At 38.1% G+C, this 19,463-nt stretch overlaps 2 protein-coding genes across 4 annotated transcripts in view; one reads left to right on the top strand and one right to left on the bottom strand.

The window, feature by feature from the left end:
- The window catches only part of daam1b (dishevelled associated activator of morphogenesis 1b), an 86,482-nt gene extending 81,332 nt beyond the window's left edge, over nt 1-5,150 (bottom strand). The window contains exons 1-2 of one of the 3 annotated variants that reach the window (XM_077220557.1): nt 5,048-5,131; nt 3,058-3,095 (exon numbers count right to left, since the gene is read on the bottom strand). The gene's annotated coding sequence lies outside the window, so the exon portion shown is untranslated. Of the gene's footprint in view, nt 1-3,057; nt 3,096-5,047 lie in introns of all 3 variants that reach the window. The other 2 variants (XM_077220556.1, XM_077220559.1) reach the window with 2 other exon arrangements.
- nmu (neuromedin U) overlaps nt 1-19,463 on the top strand; it is a 367,892-nt gene that overhangs the window by 290,557 nt on the left and 57,872 nt on the right. The window lies entirely within an intron of this gene.

Here is a 19,463-nt window from a genome sequence, read left to right as displayed (position 1 = left end):
GTTCCTTGACCCAGGGGGAATAAAGAAGGTCAAGGGGCCCTTCAAGAGGAGAAAGACCTCATGGCTCCGAGGCCCTGAAGAAATCTCTCAGCTAGAGTGCAAATATTTTAAAATCTTCCAGAAAGTCAATTTCTTAAAGGGATTGTTTACCCAAAAATCAATCTTAATTTACTTACTTCACTCATGTCCTTCCAAACCTGAATTTTTTGGAACGCAAAATTATATTTTGCCTATACCGAAAGTCAACAGGGTTTAGTGTTGTTTTGGACCCCACTGAGTTTCACTGTATGGACAAAAACAAAAACATTCTACAAAATATCTTCTTTTGTGTTCTGCATAAGAAAGCCATACAGGTTTGGAACAACATGAGTTTTCATTTTCAGTGAACTTCCCCTAAACTCACCAGGCCTGAATACGGCAAGTGATTGTGTTTAAGGTTTTATTGAAATTTGTTTGGCTGCCTGGAAAACGGATTTATATGGATCATGGAGAAGAGTAAGAGATCTATCAGGTAGGTTTAATCCTACACTAACCAACCATAAAGAGCATGTACAGTCCTAATCTGCGTAAAGTAGGATTTAGGGCAGAAGAAGTGAGAAGCACAAAAGAAAAACGAGGGGAATGAAAGTGAAGCACGGAAGAGATCAAAAGTAATTACAGTCACCCTACTATTCACATAATCTTCTTTGAATCAAGATAAAGGACAGCTTGAGGATACAAACCGAAACAGGATTATACCTGACTGAGTGGCAAAAAGACAATAAGAGCTCATATTACAAGCGAACACAAGTCATTTCCATTTTAGCGTGGCTGACAACAGAACAAACATATCTCAGATCCAAAATTGCTGAAGGTGTGTAGATGCAGCACAATTGGTTCAGAACGGAGCGAACAGGAGTGGCCTAGTGACATGCAGGGCCTCTGGAAATAAATGATGCAAAGTGATGCCATTGTCTGATCCAAGTGAACCACAGCACTCGGAGAATAGGACATTCAAACGGTAACACAGGCCCATTGTTACGGCCAAGTTGAGTGGGGTCCTATCTCACAAGGTCTGGCCGGAGCCGAAAGGCTCGTAGAGCATTGCCATTCCGCGATCTCTCTCGAGCCCCACTAACGAAGTGTTCATTCAATTCTGCAAAAGACAACAGAGATCCAAGTTGTATGCAATGCATTTCAACAGAATGCTGAGGTTTAGCACTGAGCTTGAGCACTCTGCCAGCTGTGAATTTATATAAACAGCCAAATTTGAAGGTTTTATCTGTCAAATAAATATCTGGCATGATGGTAGCTAAATGTTTTTAGTATTTCACAAATCTTTTGGAGAAAAGCATCTTCTGAAATGCAGCAACCTTGCATTTAAGTTCTAGTTCTTGGACTGTTGCCATGTTTATATGCTAAAATATGGAGAACAGAAGGATGGGAAGGGGACTAGAAAGTTTGAAGCAAACTGGTTTTGATGCATGACAAAAACGACAGAAAATACTTCAATGTTTATAACCCAACTTTGAGAAAGAAACACTGGGAGGGAAGCCAAAAATATAGACTGCAGTGCAGACTATGTTTAGAGCTGCATCAGATGCGGTTTGCAACAAGATTGCAGCAGTTTTTGTATTTTTTATATGGACATTATTATAAAACAACTCAACAAATTTCACTGCATTAATTCATAGGTGTTGTAAACTTCCGTTTAAAAGGAGAGTATGTTTTTTTTATAGTAAATACTTACTTTATTCAGCAAGGATGCATTATATTGATCCGAAAAGACAGAACAGACATTTATAATGTTACACAAGATTTCTGTTTTTAGATAAATGCTGTTCTTTTAAAGTTTCTTTTTATCAAATAATCCTGAAAAATAAGTATCCTGGTATAAATGATGAAGCACAACTGTTTTCAACATTGATAATAACATTTCTTTAGCTCCAATTCAGCATACTATTCCTTTGCTATAGGAATTAATCACATTTTAAATATATGAAAATAGAAAATGGTTACTTTAAATCGTAGTAATCTTTTATGATCTTTGGCCCAATAAATGCAGCCTTGGTTGAGCAAAGGTGACTTCTTTCAAAAACATTATAAAACCTTACCAATTCCAAACTTTTGAGCGGTAGTGTTTATAAATGGCAACACTGATCTGCATTGTGCTTCAGAGTAACACAGTCTAGTGTGATGTGCAGTGCTGGTGTGGGGTAACCCCAAGCTGTCCCGGGACCACCCTTTTACCAGCGGAAACAATTACGACTCCCAGGGGTGTCTCAGCTTTCTACTCATTAACAAACATCAGCTGTGGAGGAAACAGCCGCAATCATCTGATTGGCTAGCTGGAGTAAACCTGCGCCAAAACCTCCCCACACACACACACACACACAACCTTCACCTGCACCCAGGCACGTGGCTCTGCAAAAGAGGCGGTTTGTTGATGGCACGGTCAGACAAAAGGAAACACATGCCACACCCACCCACCCATGAATACCTCCATAAACAGAAGGACAGAGCACGGCTTAACACACATCTTGTTTATTATCCCTCAATGTCTGTGCCATTTTCCAGCCTGATTTCAAACTACATAAAGAAATGCTTCATTCACAATACAGCACAAAGAGAAAGTCAAACCTTTCACACATGTGGTTACTAAGGGTACACATCACATGAGTGACAGTCCTGTAAACCTGACTGGACACAAGGGTCGTACATCCAAAACAAATGTACACTGTCAGTGATAAATTACAAATGATATGAAGCACTGAAAGGCACTTATTCTCTTAAAACAGTCTCGCTGTATGCACTAAAGACAATTACTGAATGCTTACTGAGAGCTCAATAGACTTAATAATGGGAGCTTTATTGCTAGACTCTATTTACTGTACCCGGAATTGTGTTACAATCTCAGTCAATGTAACTCCCATTCTTAAATCACAAAGCTCTTTAAAAATTAATCATAACAAACAAATACGTTCCTGTTTAAGTTCAACTTACAAAGCAATCTACAATCTGAGACTTCATTTTAAGTTATTTAGTTCACCCAAAAATATTCTACCATCATTTACTTACCCTCATGTCACTCCAAACCTTGTATGACTTTCTTTTGTCTGTGGAACATTTTGATGAATGTTGGTTACCAAAGTTGGTTACCGTCTCTGTAACGGTTGCCTACTATTATATGGACCAAAAAAAAACCTTAAAATATCTTCTTTTATGTTCCACACTAAAAAATAAGGTCATGATGACAGAATTGGAATTTTTGGGTGAACTTATATTTAAATCTAAGCAGTTTGATCCTAACAGGGGTGGCATGTAACTTTTCATAGTTTGCAGTTATAAGACCCCAGAGTTGGGTGATCCCCAAATCTGGCTGAATTTATTTTCATGGTTATGATATCTGAATAAAATCAGAAAAGAATCAGACGATACATATTAATAGCAAAAGTTCAGGTTCAACCTCAAGTCTTAAAGGGATAGATAACATACCTAATACAACAATATCAGTTATAAAATGCAAACAGGGCTTTGTTTGTTAGGGAAATCATGCACAACTGTTGTTGAAGTTGATCACAACACCTTATATTAAGAGTCAAAGTATGACCTCTACCCCATATGAGGGCAGTCTGCCTCTCAGTCTGAGAGGAATACAAGTCGAGTCAAGTGTGGAAATCCATCACTCATGATGCCCCCGCGGTGCACACAGGATATATTGCCCTAGTAATAGAGAACCGGCCGAGACTGATGAAAATGTGGAGTGACATGGGCTTTCGAACTAAAGAGAACTGAGTATGTGTACTCAGTGCGTGGTTGTCAGCTGAGTGACAAATAAAAAAAGGCTTTTATGTCTAGTTCGCACTTAAATGCTTGATTACTGAAAGACAGGGACCAAACTAGACTGCAGCCTCATTTTCTCATTGTCCATCATCAGCATTATCAGGTGGGATTGAAAGGGTAATCCCAAAAATGAAAATTCTCTCATCTTTTACTCCCCCTCATGCCGTCCCAGATGTAGTATAACTTACTTCAGATTAACATCTAGCTATGTGGGTCCATAATATAATTATGCAAGGGTATAGTAACCCATAAGTTGATGCTTCAAAAAGCGATCACAAACATAACCCATGACTCCAATGGATCAATCAATGTCTTCTTAAGAGAAAATATAGGTGTGTGTATGTAAGAAAAATACTCATTATTTCAAACTTGTATAAACCATCACGTCTGACCAACTGTCATATGTGTGTGATCTAAGCACATTGTAAAGCTGAAGAAAAAAAATTAATATATATTCTGCATGCCATGAGGATGAGGAAATGAGAGAATTTTCATTTTTATATAGAAACAGGGAAAAATAACAACGAATATATATATATATATATATATATAAAGCTAAACACAAAGAATTCATTTCATGAAATAAGGTAGGCCTATATTAAAATACTCTAAAAATACCGTAAATAATTATGTAGAAAATAAATAAAGAATTTCAAAAAGCTTTCATCCTTAAATGTTTGTTTTTTAGTCTATAGCTAGACAATCAATGGCTCTGAAGAAGAAGCACTGATGGTGAAACATTGTTGGAAAGCCGGTTACATGCTCGCGCGCAGGCTGTGCCCTGGACTATCGAGCACAAGTGACATGACACAAAACACAACCGGCTTCATTATTTAAGAGGAAAGAACATCACAAGCAAATGATATGCAAATCGTTTTAATCTTTGAAGCTAAGCAACGTGGGGAAAAATCAAGTAAAAGCACATGCAAAAGTTTGTTTCGAATTAGTTTTAAAGATCTGCCGGTCTGAGCGATCAGCCATTGATTCCTATAACAGCTCCATCCTTGTCTTGTATGACACTGGACCATTTGAATAAACAGTTTACTGTACATAGGCTACACAACCATCAGTCACCGACCATCAGTCACCATTACCCTTCCGTACATTGATCGGACACGGGTGATAATACGCATCTCGTGTCACAACAACATAATCCATAAGCACGCGCATATATATGCGCAATTTACGTATTCATCAACAAAGTCCGCTGAAAGTCTGTTCTTACCTCGTATGTGGTGTCATTATTCATTCAAACTGCGCTTGATCTCAGCATTGCACAGACCCTATAGTCAGTTGACGTCATCATTTATTTCCACTCGACCAGAGCGAGCGAGTGCGCATGATCACAAGGTAGATGATGTACTGATGTCTAACGGGAGATGTAGGCTATGGGTGATGTCAGGTACTACGAGTCAGATGAGTTTAGTTGGTGAGTTAACGTTTATAGTTTTCGTATACGGTTTATAGGAAACTATTGAAAATGTAAAACTATAGTATAATGAATGATATCTAAGACAAAAATAATGAAATTAAACATTAAAACATTTTTATTTTATTCTTTTAAAAGTTACTGTTATATAACAGTGTATTATAATGTATTATAATATATAATAATATCAGATGATAATAAAACAAAATATTAAAAAATTATTGGCTATCTTTGTGATGTATATCTATATCAGAAAAATGTAGGCCTATGAATTTCATTAAATGTTTCCATTCCATTTATAGTCATTGTTTACATCACTCTATGCTTAATCTTTTTAAAAAGTAGCATACAGGACGGTTACTGTCATAGCCAATGAGGAAGACATCAATGGGAATTAAATAAATATTCAGATTAGTAATAATAATAATAATAATAATTTTTATTTATGTAGTGCCTTTCCAGGGCTCAAGGACGCTTATTAGTCAATCAGTATGGTTTTTCGATGATCGATTTTTAAACATGAATATTGGGTTGCATTCTTTAGGAGCATATTCTGTGAGCAAAGGCTAGAAAATATGAGGAGCCAACAAGCTCTTTTTTTGTCATTTGTTATTAAATTATGCCTCTCTTCTTTCCATGGCTGTTTCCTTATACAAGATGACATTGTTTGCCATGACTTTCCTTCATGCTACTCTGCCTCTTCCTTCACCATATTAAATTAAGAGGTGAAGTTGTGGGTATTTTCAGCTGTAAGGGAGCTGTTGTTTATCAGGGTCACGTGACACTGCAGGGTGAATCACTGGATGCTGTAAGAAGATGGTCTCTCTCACATGCATTGTACAAAGCAGAAGCTTGAGGCACTTTCATATCATTTACAGTTTGGTGTGTAAGTAATGTGACACTTTTAAATTGTTTTTCTTTTTTTCTGTGTTCTTTATGGCCAGAAGGATAATGGCTCCCAGACATGCAGGCACCCTGAGCTTCAACGCATCCCACCTTTGTGCATTCAGGACAGGATAAATCCATGAAGAAGACACGTGGGAGCCAGGGGTTTTCCACATTTAAAAGAAGGACTCGGAGGAGACAGTGAATGTCTTCAGCTTTTTCTTAAAATACAAACATTAAAGGAGGGCCTTTATGAAAAGTTCAAGGAGAAATTTTATCAGGTTAATGGTCTTTGATAATGGTAATAAGTTGCTGAAGTGAATCGGTCATTTAGAGGCTATCATGTTTATTTGATTTATAAATCCCAGATCAGATTAAGCATCATGGCTTGTGGACCTGGTTTCTCTTAAACAGCACATGAAGTATAAAAGGGAATGGAAAACAATGCATATGGAGATGGTAAAGTAAAAGTCAGAGTAAAGATGTAAAGATTTGTTGCTGATATTTAGCTTTATCATGTGGAATTTAGCCGAGCAAAAATGCACCAACTTTGTATGCATCAAAGATTAAACAAACAATAACAATACTGCTATTCTTTCTCTCTCTCTCTCTCTCTCTCTCTCTCTCTCTCTCTCTCTCTCTCTCTCTCTCTCTCTCTCTCTCTCTCTCTCTCTCTCTCTCTCTCTCTCTCTCTCTTTCTCTCTCTATCTATCTATCTATAACTTCCCTGAAAACCTCTGAAGTCCAGTTTAGCCACTTATCAGCTATTGCCATTTTTAAGACAACTAAAAAAAACTTAGAAATCACAAGAGAGTATTACTGATGTATTTTATGTAATTGGAAAAAAACATGAAAATACTGTATTGAGTAAGCTATAGACTTTCAAACTCATATTTCCAGTGGAATGGTTCAGAGTGGACCGCTCAAACCGCGCTTTGACATTCAATCACTGGCGCTCGTGTTTTGAATCAGTATCGCTAACGTTTCAATATTTCAGTGAATGTTAGTGAGCTATGCTACTTAACTATTTTAACGATAATAATTAAAACATTAAATTACATTTTAAAATAAAAAATTGTAAGTAAACAACAATAGGCCAAGTTTAGAATTTCTTTTTTTATCAAGACTAAAAAAATTCTGCATCTAATTTTAGGTATGCCCGCTGCCTCTGTGGGTGGCACCGGCACACCCTGGCACACCCGTGGGTACGCCTATGATTCAAATGATCTTACCTGGACTTACTTTTTTAAGCTCTTGACAACAGGGAAAGCTAGTATGTTTGCTTAGCAAACCATCAAACACTACAATTTATGAGTTTAATGCATGTTTTGCTCCAAAATCACAATACATGTCAGTCGTGTTTAAAATTTATTTTGTGGTTTCATGTTGCTTCTTAACACAGTGAGAATATATTATTTTATTAAATTCTATGATACAAGCTATATGTTGATTAGCATTGCTTTAAAGGGTTGGTTCACCCAAAAATGAAAATTAGCCCATGATTTACTCACCCTCAAGTCCTCCTAGACGAATCAGATCTGACGAAGGCTTTCAGACGAATACAATCAGCTTTACAAGCTTTATAATGGGACTCGTACTTGAGTCAAATTATTTTTCAGTACTTCTAATTGTACTCAAGTAATTTGTTACTTAAGTAGCAATACTTTTACTTTTGTAAAGTACAATTTGTTAGTACTCTTTCCACCACTGTCCGTTTGTCAAATCCCGGAAGAACTGAGGTTGAGAGGTCAAGGAGTTGTTGCAATAAATCACAATGTATTAGCAGTGACAGTTTAACATCATACATTGAATGATGTATGGCTTGGACTCTATAGGTGGCATGACACTTTTGTAAGGTTTATTGGTCAAATCTTTGACTAAACACAAAACCAAACTTTTACCACAGCGTGAGGCATGGGAAATAGCTAATAACTCACAAACACCAGATGGGATTTGTTGATTCAGGTTTATTAAATTATGATGAGTTTAGTAATAGCCTGTAATCTTAGGGCAAATAATGTATTCGCTGTCCAGACAGCACTGTTGGCTCATTGTTCATTTTATTTAAATTATTAACAGAACTAGGCAGATTAAACATAGAATAAATATTATTTGTCTCAAAGAATTGAGGCATGTTTATGTGAAACCAGCTGTGCTTCTGTTAGTAAAACTATTTCAGCAGACAGACACATCTGTGCGGCAGAACACCTGTCTGAGAGATCAAAGAGCAGGATCTCACTTCAGAACCAAAGCCATCATTTTATGTTGCGCACAGCAGAGACAAAGAAAAAAACAAGATTAGTGCACATTAATACTAGCATCAGGAACGCTGTGTTGAAATTGTGCTTACCACTATCACGAGTGCAGCGGTCCTCCACTCCCTCACTCACACTCTGGACTACACTTCCCAGCATCCCTCCTGGTTCTCACCTGCCCTCATTCAGCCATCAACCACACCTGCCATTGGTCATCAACACATCCAGACACACATAAGCTAACACCTCGCATACCCTCATTGTCTGGTCTTGTTTTTGAGAAAGGATTCTTGCCTGCATTCCCTAAGCTCTTGTGTTTCTCCTCTCCTCCTTCGTGTCTTCAGTTTGTTCACCTGTGTGAGTCAGTAGATTACCAGTCTTACCGTCATCAAGAAGAGGTGTGTGCTATATTGGACAAATTGCTCATCTTCCAAGATCTTCACAAACTGCTATATTCTGAATTGCTTACCTGTTTTTACAATCTGCTGCAGTAAAGTTTATTGATATTTCTTCTAGCCATCCATTATAAGTCTGATATTTTATAAACACGAGACAAGCCTCTATTAATTCCAAGGTGAAATTAAACTTGACCCATATTACTACTTTTATTTAATGTTTATTGCACTTATTCATCAGTACATATTTTAAAGAAGAAATCTTTCTGTCTGTGTTATCGTTAATCATAAATAATGAAAGTTGCATGAAACAAACCTGACCCATATCACTCAAAATATAAATTGATATTGTAAGTTTACCGTTGTAAATCAGAGTAAGGCAGATTTTACTACTGTAGCTCATTATTTGAATTCATTTATACATGTATAATATTATTTTACAAATATTATGTGTGAAAACCCATGAATTAAAGCAGAGATTGCCGTAACATGTGATTTAAAAACATCCTATCTCTTAAATGTCCTTTCGTCTTAGCAAACATTCAGTTGTTGTGACCTGCTGGTTATCAGATATACAGGGTTTTTTTTCTGGGATTTTTATTTATTTTTTGGCAAAAAAAAAAATCAATACCCAAAATCAAGACCAAACTGAAAAACAAAGTCTCATTGAACGTGGCATTTCATGTGTTTAAACCACATTCTCAAAGAGTGTTGGACACATACTTAGCATACCGTTCCATGTGTTGTATTTCTTCATGAACATTTTAGTCTTGTGCAATAGCTTGTGTGAGAGGTCACTGATAAGAGGGTTTGTGGGAGACAGAGAGAGACCTTTCCACCTCTGCTGGACTGAGTTATCATTCACTCACCAATGAGGAGGACACTCGCTGTGTGCATTTTGGATTGGTGATCTGCATCCTGTCAGTTCTCAGGCTGAGCTGAGGATTTGGACTCATTTCTCACATGTCTTAAAAACAACTCTCTTTCTATTTCTGATCCCTTCACGATTATCAAACTATATACTAAGCTGTAAAAAAAAATTGAATGCAAAAAATATATATTTCTTAATTGTGAATGACCTTAATTTATCTTTAAAAAGTGAAAGTATAAAACACTACTTAAAGTAGCCTACTTGTATAATTTATCGTGTTACTGTTTTTTTCCCTTAATTTTAAGAATATTTTATTTGTGTTGTATGTAAAATGCGATGTTGACACTTCTGTCTGTATTTACTGCATTATTTAAGTGTAATTTGTGCAAGCCTGTGAGTTATGTTGATATAATATTATCACTGTTAATTTTATACTGTATAAAATATACAGGTGCCAAAAACATCCCGTGAAATATTGTATTAAAGCTGCAGTCGGTAACTTTTTTGGGTGAAAAATTATCCAAAATAAATTTGAGCAAGTACATAACCAGCCAGTGTTCAAAACGGTAAGCTTGTAGTCATGTTTTTAATTCGAGTGGTACTGGTGGATTTCTGCGGGAAATTCGAGCATGTCTTTGCATGATTACGCCACATCTGTACACATAAAGAAGGTGTGTCGGCTAGTAGGCTGTATTGCGTGTGAGGATGTTGGAGGTGGAGATTTATAGCCTTTTCTCACAGCACTTGATATAATTGAACTTTTCAATTTGATGGTGGATCCAGTAAGCTTCAAACTAGAATCACCAGTGACAACTGAAGATTCACCCGTTGTAAAATGCAAAAGACTTCGGAGTGGCTACAGAAAAAAAGAGACTGCTACCAGGCCCATGCGAAATAAAGGATGCATATCGGAAGGGCTTTTGAAAGGTTTTGAAGGGGGTCAAAACAGATGCAAAGACTGCTTTTTTTTCTGCTGGACAGGTAAAGATATTTCAATGATACGATATGTAACAGTAGCTCACTTGTTCGCTTAATTCATACAATTACGGAGTAGGCTACTGAACTACAGGTAGCCCTATTACACATTAAACGTAGTCACCCGATGCTGTTAACATAAACAATTTGACAGTCAATTACAATTTGCAGGGTTTGACGTGATATAAGCGATCGTTAGATTTAATCCGCAATGATTTTCCCCCCCCCCCCATAGTTGGTCTGAACAAAAGTGGATGTTACTTGTTCAGATGACATTTTCCAGTGAAAATGATGTTGGTCATACTTCCAAAAAGTAGAATCTGTGATTCCAAATGCCAGTATCCACACCGGCGTGGTGACTGACAGCCACACATTCTCCTCAAAACATTGGATTAATCCGCGATGTGCTGTGCCGAGGCACAACCCATGTAAAGTTGATAATTCTGCGAATAGCTGCAATTGCAGATTTCGAACAGAGATGACGACAAAGTGGAAAAACTACGGACTGCAGCTTTAAAAGGTATTAAATATATTTTTACAATTTCAGTTTTTTTTCCAGTGATTTTTTTTTTTATAATGCACAACTCATTTTCCACTTCTGTCATATTACTATAAATTAAAGATGAATTGATTACACTTCTGGATTATTTCTCTGCTACAACCGTGATGTAACCTAATTACACTGGCGTCTACACTAATATTAGTCTCTGTTTATCCCTAGGTTTACCGCAGTCCGCCGGATCCAAGCCGTATCTGTCACGGGCTGGTTGAGGTAAACACGAGAAGCAGGATCTCAGTTGCAGCAGTCTTTATTAACAAACTAAATACGCACAATGATGAACAGGTACAGGAACAACCACGCATAAAGCAATAACGACTGACAATGAACAGACTGAAACACAGGGCTTAAATACAAAGGGAACAGACAAGTGAAACAAGACACAGCTGGGGCAAATGAACTGATAATGGCAGGTTAACAGGTGAATTAACTAAACACTGACGAGGAGCACGAAAATGGAATCAGGACTGAACCAATTACACAAAGAACGGGGAAACCACAGGACATAGTACATGTGACAGTATCCAGATCTGATAAAGGACATGCGCCTGGACACGACAACAACGCAGTCCTGAAGTGTCAACTAGTCTCTCCCCTGTGAAGCCCCCTTCCTTTCACCTCTGTACAGATAAAATGTGTCAAAATGATTCCAGTTCACATGTATACACGGAAGCGACAAATTATGAATTTTTAAAGCCAGACTAGTAATTTGGTGAGGTCAATTTGTAATGAAAGACTACACGCTTGCTTGTGCACGTGTGTGTGTGTGTTTGTGTGTGTGTGTGTGTATGTATTATTAGGGCCAGACAAGTAATTTGGTGAGGTCAATTTGTAAGAAAGACTACACGTTTGCGCACTTATGTGTGTAGGCTATATATTTACAAGTTTTTGTAAATTTTTGTAAAACGTTTTGTTCGCGTTTTTGAAGTTTATGAGATGTTTTTTTTATTCAATGCTTGCACCTTGGGACCTATTTTAAGGTTTGCGTTTTTGAGCCACCAGACACTGTTCTTGTGCGAATGAGCGGGCTGGAGAGCATTAAGGGTTTTCTGTTAGAAAGGGGTCGTGTAAGCGCCCCCTAAGTTAATAACTAATGATCTTTGCAACGGAAGTGAATCAGTCAAAACTAACTTTAGCTCCAGAACTTTTATTCTAGAGCTGCTGTAAAGCCAAAACAATCTGTTACTTACATTTCCTATTATCACTGTAAAGCTGCTTTGAAACAATCTATATGTTTAAAAGTGCTATATAAATGAAGGTGACTTGACTTGCACTATAGCAAAGAGTTTCTGCAGGATTTAATACACTGCCTTGCATGCTTTTATCAATAGTTCAAGGAGGGCTGGGGGGATTTGCAGCATGATTGATTACAACTCCCCAGACCATTTACTAGTTTGCAGCCCAGGGCGCTTTCCATGATTGAGGTGTGGCTGATTGCTGATGGGTGTAATGTGAATAGATGCACAACAAAGACACTGCCCTGTTCACCAGCTGCTGATCGCCCAGCCTGGTCATTCCTGGGAAATTTATGTTTCTAGGCAGTCCATGATCTGGCATGCTCACAAATGCAGTTCAAGCGCTGCTGCTTTGTTATAGTGAGCTGGCATACGAAATGAGTATTTTAAAGCAGCAAAAGCTCCATTATCGTATGAAACACAAATAGTAATGGTACTTTTAAATTGTAATAAGGAATCACAATATTACTGATTTTACTTTACTCTTTTTTTTCTTTTTCTTTCCTTTTTTTTTTGCAACTTTTTTTATTTTTTTTTTATAAATGCAGCCTTGGTGAGCATATGAGACTTATTCGCAATGTTGGGCAAGTTACTCTAAAAAAGTAATTAATTACTAGCTACTAATTACATCTTCAATGGTGTAATTATATTACTGTACTAATTACTCTCTAAAAAGTAATGCATTAAAGGTGCAGTGTGTGATTTTTAGCGACATCTAGCGGTTCGGCTGCGAGTTGCACTGAGGGCTCAGCCCACTGCTCACCCCTCCCTTTCGAAGAAGCTACAGTGCCTGAAACTGGACAAACATATCGTCGTCTGAGACAGCAGAGAATAGCCAGAGTAAGCCAAGAGTGTGTAACATTGTCACTGTTTCTGTACCACAGTCCATTATAAACCACATCATGGATAAAGTTTACAAAGCCATAGTCAGGTGAGGATCAAGGGTCTTAATATATAATATAATAATAGTAATCAGCTGATTGTCTCACAAACGTAACCAGCACATTTCCCCCCACATAGAAAACCCATAATAGAGCGAGGGAGAAGAACCACATGAAACTATGCAACTATATATTGTTTCTAACAGGAAAGTAAAAGTTTAGCTGGCTCAATATGAGCTGTTACTGTGGCTGAGCTGGTTAAAGCGTAAAGCCTTGTTTAAACTCGACGCGTCCGCATGAGCCCAAAGGTGCGCGCAGCAAAAATGGCATGATTGTACAGCGCGTTCGCCTCCGCATCTCCTAGACACCATTTACTACACACAATAGGCTTTTTTTCTCTGATTCTGAAAACTCTTCGCGATCGACTTAAAATGCTTCCAAGATCGACGGGTTGGTGATTCCTGTAACGTTACTGTTTTACGGTCAATGACAAGAGTACTAATCAGCTGTCTCACGAACGTGCAGCACATTTATCCCCACATAGCAAAGCCATAACACAGCGAGGGAGAAGAACTAAGTTACATGAAACAATCCAACTACATATTTTACACCACTGACAAGGGAAAAGTCACTACTCACGGTGTTTATGGCTAGCTTCTAGCTTTCTGCTGCTTCTCTTTTAAGGTTGTGACGAAACGCGCTCTGTAGCGCTGTTTGTTCGCTGTCGGCTACGGTAGAAACATGATGTCACAATAAGTCGACCTTCATAGAAGGGGATTCCCGCGGTTATGTAGATATAAATGTCTCATTCTAAGGTAATAAAAACATTACGGTTTATTAAGTAAGTTCTTTATACACCACTGAAAACATAGTTATATGTCATATTGCATTTCTGTTAATAGATACTCAAATTTTTTACACATTGCACCTTTATTACTAATTACTTTTCTAAATCCCACTTCAACCTCGACCATTTGAACAAAATAAGGATACATGAACCTGCTCTTTTAATTCTTTCAAATAAATCGCATAAAATTGCATAAATTATTCTTGAACTGACCAGATTATTTAAAAGAAGGTTACATTAAAAACATACATTTTATCATTAAATGTTAAATTCTGATGTTATATCCACATTGTTTTTATGTAGAACTGTTCTATAGTCTATACAGTAATCAATATAATTACATCAGAAGTAGCTATTACAGAATTTAAAATAATACCTTACTTAAAGGCAGAAGTGATTCAATTACTGTAATTAATGCATTACACCAAACACTGCTTATATGGAGACAAAAACATAAAAAATCTTACTGACCACAAACTTTTGAACAGTAGTGAATGTAATAAATTGGTTTGCTCAAATATCATTTGTCTTTATACTCTATACTATTTTGTTACACCTGAATTGACTTTCAGCAGTAGCCTATCTCTTCAGATTCAACCCCCTCTTTATATATTAGGAAACCTCTGAGGCTCATGAAGATGGGGCCATCTGGAGGGATGGCCATGGACTGGTGGGGAAGCACATTTACTCTCTCCCTGCAGCTGTCGCTCTGCCCCACACCCCCTTGCTGGACATCCCACCCTGGAGAAATCATTCATCTGCCTTCTCCATCCCTCTGAAGCGCGACATTCAGTGATGAGTACGGCAAGATTTGGTTACACCCAGCATATGGTTATTTTCATTTAAATCTCAAAAACAGATGCTTAATTGATGGAATTAATTGGAATAAATGTATAGAACGTTTGTACTTTCTAGCACACACTGGATCTTTCCATTAAAGGGGACTTAAGACTTATAAGTCTTAAGTGTCCCCAGAATGTGTCTGTGAAGTTTCAGCTCAAAATACTCCACAGATCATTTATTATACCATGTTGTAAATGCCCATTTTTGAGTGGAAGGAAAAACATGCTGTTTTCGTGCATGTATCCTTAAAAGCAAATGAATTGTTGCTCCTCTCACCGCTTTCCAGATACTCTGGAAATATCTGCTTATCTGCTTGTGTTTTAAAGCCATGTCATTGTTAACTTCTGATAAATCATTTTCTGAGCACAGCTGGATGTCAGAGGGCGCATCTGCGAGTATTAAACAAAGTTCTCTTTCATGTCTTATTGCGTTTAAATTGTCAAATACATACAAGGTTATGTCAAAAGTTCACATAAACACAGTCGGTTATGTCCGTAAACGGTAAGTAAAGAAATTGCTTTTGTATATTAGATCTGTGTATTAAAGTGAAAGCAGCATAAAATAGGCCTACAGTAGGCTACCTAGTGCTATGCTAATATGAATCAAACAACAAAAGAAAATTAGAAAATAATTTACTGCTTTTGTTTGAATTAACTTTAGCAGCTTTAATAAGAATACATTTCTTACTTGAATGCTGTTGTTAAAATGCTCCGGGGCCTCATTTATAAACGTTGCGTACGCACAAAAGAAGGCGTAGGCTACGCCGCTCTCTACGCAATAATTGGTATTTATAAAAAGCAAACTTGACGGTAAAATGTGCCGTCCTTCACGCAAGCTCTGACAAAAACGGGTGAAATGAGAAATGGCGACACCGTCGGCAGATGGAAGAAACACGTGAAAGTGTGTGAAACTGTAGACCGTTGTGCAAAATAAATGGCAATACTGCCTCTCATAAATAACACGAAGACTTCACAAAGCAAGTCTTACAATTGACAGCCTACACGAACACCCGTTTGATCGATCTGCAACAGAAATGCAAATGAACACATATTTCCAAAAAGAAAAGTGAAATATCTTCTGCAATAATATTGGCATGTTAATACAAATCATCCTCATAAATAAGATGGTAAACAGAACGAAATAATGTAGCCTACAAAACTGATATTCTCGCCAATGTGTCCGTCTGGGGGAGCAGATATAAATGCAATTAGTCAGTCAGTCAGTCAGATAGATAGATAGATAGATAGATTATTTGTCCACTGGGGAAAGTTGTTTTCATAGTAAAAATGTCTTCAACAGCTACGGAATTATGGTATTGATGCATGTAACTGCCTCACAGTTTTAGTTGGGTTTGTTACTGTTTTTTGGTTCCTACCTGAAAAATAATAGATCGTAGTTCTAAGCGGAACTAATTAGCGCCAATTTTGTGTCCGCACGTAACTAATAGGAAAAAACACCTGAAGTGTAGAGCTAAAACATAGCATCGCAAGAGCTCTCCGAGATAAGTAAATATTAAGAATATAAAGATATCTAAATGTATATTATCCGAGTAAAAGAAGACAAGGAAAAAGACTTTGAGATTTAGCCCCTCTTAAGTAGAAAGCAGCCTACGAGGTATGTTTCTTTTGTATCCAGTTTTCTGTGATATATTTCATGTGCATAGCTTGTGTTAACTAGTGTGTAACTATAACGGCACAAACTGTATTCAAGACATACATACATGCATTGTATTTATATTTTCCTTTTATTTTTTCTCTCTTTCAACCCAGTTCTCACGGGTTGATATGATATGTTGTAGAAATAAAACCCCGTTTTTAACCAAGACCTCGTGCTTCGTGTTGACTACTGGAGGGAGCTACAGTGAGAACTCGACTGCTCCGCATGAGTAGGCGAGGAAGACGGCATCGGAGAGCGCGAATCGTGGTTGGGCCTGGACATCTCCACATAGCAGCGCGGGCCTTCACGGACGGCATCGGAGAGCGCGAATCGCGGTTGAGTCAAGACATCTCCACATCGCACAGCGCGCGCGCCTTCACATACGGCATCGGAGAGGGCGAATCGTGGTTGGGCCGGGACATCGCAGCGCGCGCCCCTTCATTCCAGGGCGAGAAGACGCAGTGCCCACGGGAAGAATCAGGTTTCATAACGCAAATTAAGCTGTAATTCAGAGACATTAAGTGTTCTGCATAAGAGACTGAGACATTTATTTCCATTTCACATAACAAGTTAATATTGTTTTGTTTACTTCCCTTTTCAAATTGAAGTTCATTGATATTGCTACTGTGTTGATATTTTGTTTACTGATGAGTATCCTGTAAATATTAATAAGAACTATTAGTATTAAGAGTAAAGCAGAATTGGTAATATTTAGGCATTTAAAGGTGAATGGTTTTTACTTAATGTGGTATATGTACAAGTTTAACTAAGAGTTAATCTTTTTGGTTTGTTTTAAATTTCATTTGTGGTAATTTAAGTTTTAAATAAGGCCATATATAACTATAACAAGTTATCAGGCAAGACCATAGATCCATAGATTGCAAAGTAAATGTTATCTAACCATTATACTAGTCTTTGAGTACAGTTTTTATTTTGGATAATCAAGTTAATTTAGCTGCAGAGAGTAATTTTTCTCCAAAGTAGTGTTAGTAGCTATAAGTAATTAAAAGGCTAAGTATTCATATATCAGATTAAAATAACTACTCAATTGAGATTAAGCTACGTTAAACCTAATTTAGATTATTGTAAACAAGGTAATTACTCAACGAAAGGCAAGTTTAGATTTAAACCAAACTAAAGTAAATTAAGTAAAATGTCAGAGTTTGAGCTTTTCTTTGAGAGTGACAAGGAGGGTGCAGGTGAAGACTCGCAGCAGCACTGCGCAGACATGCAACCACAAGCTGATGAAGGCACAGGAGATAACCACACTTCCTCGCAAGAGCCACAAAGAAGCCAAAGAGTCCGCAAGTTTACGGAAAAGGGCCAAGAACTGCACGATGAGCAAGTAAGAAGATTTGCACACCGTTTCAGTGTGAGCTACGAGAAGTGGAAAGCTATCGCTAAGGGTGCCAAACAAGCGCTGAATGGACATTGCTCAAACAACCTGCTGCGTGACCACATCACTAAAATAAGCAACGCCTCAGATAATCTGAACGTTGTTTATGAAGATTTAAGGCACATTGACATTCCCGACCAAGACACGCGTCGCAGAGCAGACACCTGCGAAGCAGTAACAAGAACAATCATCCAGACTGCAAAGGCTCTTCTAGGCACAAGAGGGGGTGAAGAACAAGGGGTGAAAGCAATAGAGTCTGTAATTGAAGCTGCAGCCTCAGACAAAGTAAGCGTCAACTCTCACCGCACCAAGTCGTCTGCTCATTCTCGAACTAACTCAAGAATAACATCCCGTTCAAGCCAGTCTTCTGCAAGACAAGATGCTGCTGCTGAAGTTGCTGCCAATGAAGCCACTTTAAAAGTATTGCTAGAGCAAGAATGTCATATCAAAGAACTTGAAAGACTCGAAACTGAAGCAGCCAATTTACGAGCTAAACAAGAGGCTGAAAATGCAGAAAGACAAAGGGTGCTGGAAGCCAAGCGCAGAGAACTAGAAAGATTGGAGACAATTAAGAAGCTAAAGGCTGCAAAGGCGAGACAGCAAGTATATGAACGAAGTGAATGCTCAGATGAAGAAATATTTGGGCTGCTCCATCAATGTGTCCCTCTGAAGGAGAATGAGGAAGTCAAGCATGAAAGTAACCTATTGCAGCATCGCTCCCCACCTCACTCTCTGACACAACCAAAACAAGAAGACCATACTGCAGCTCTTGTTAGAGCATTTGCAGAGTCCATTAGTGCGAGTCGTCTTCCTGTACCTGAACCAACAACGTTCAACGGCGACCCACTCAGATTCAACGACTGGAAAGTTTCCTTTCAGACACTTATTGACAGGAAAAACATACCAGCTGAAGAAAAAATATACTATCTGCGAAAGTATGTGGGTGGTCCAGCCAAAAAGGCCATTGAAAGCTACTTCTTGCTTGGCACAGAGTCAGCTTATTGTGCAGCGTGGACCATCTTAGAAGAGAGATACGGCAATCCATTCCTTATCGCCAAGGCCTTCAGAGATAAGCTCGACACATGGCCCAAGATCAGTTCTAAGGGGAGTGTGGAACTTCAAGAACTCGCTGACTTCCTTCGCAGCTGTGAGGCGGCCATGTCTCAGATCAAGGGTCTTGAAGTACTCAATGACTGCAACGAAAATCAGAAAATACTCTCTAAACTTCCAGACTGGCTGACCTCAAGATGGAATAGGAAGGTAATAGAAGTGGAAGAACAAAGTCACACGTTCCCAAGCTTTAGCCAGTTCGTTAAGTTTCTCACACGCGAAGCCAAAATCGCCTGCAACCCAATAACATCCCTCCACGCTCTAAAACCAAGTGAAAGTGAGAAGATCAAGGTTTCAAAGACAA

The sequence above is a fragment of the Siphateles boraxobius genome, unplaced genomic scaffold (assembly GCF_051911475.1).
Source record: "Siphateles boraxobius isolate OS27281-9 unplaced genomic scaffold, OSU_SipBor_1 8, whole genome shotgun sequence".
Lineage (NCBI taxonomy): Eukaryota > Metazoa > Chordata > Actinopteri > Cypriniformes > Leuciscidae > Siphateles > Siphateles boraxobius.
This window is presented reverse-complemented; position numbering and strand designations above follow the sequence as displayed.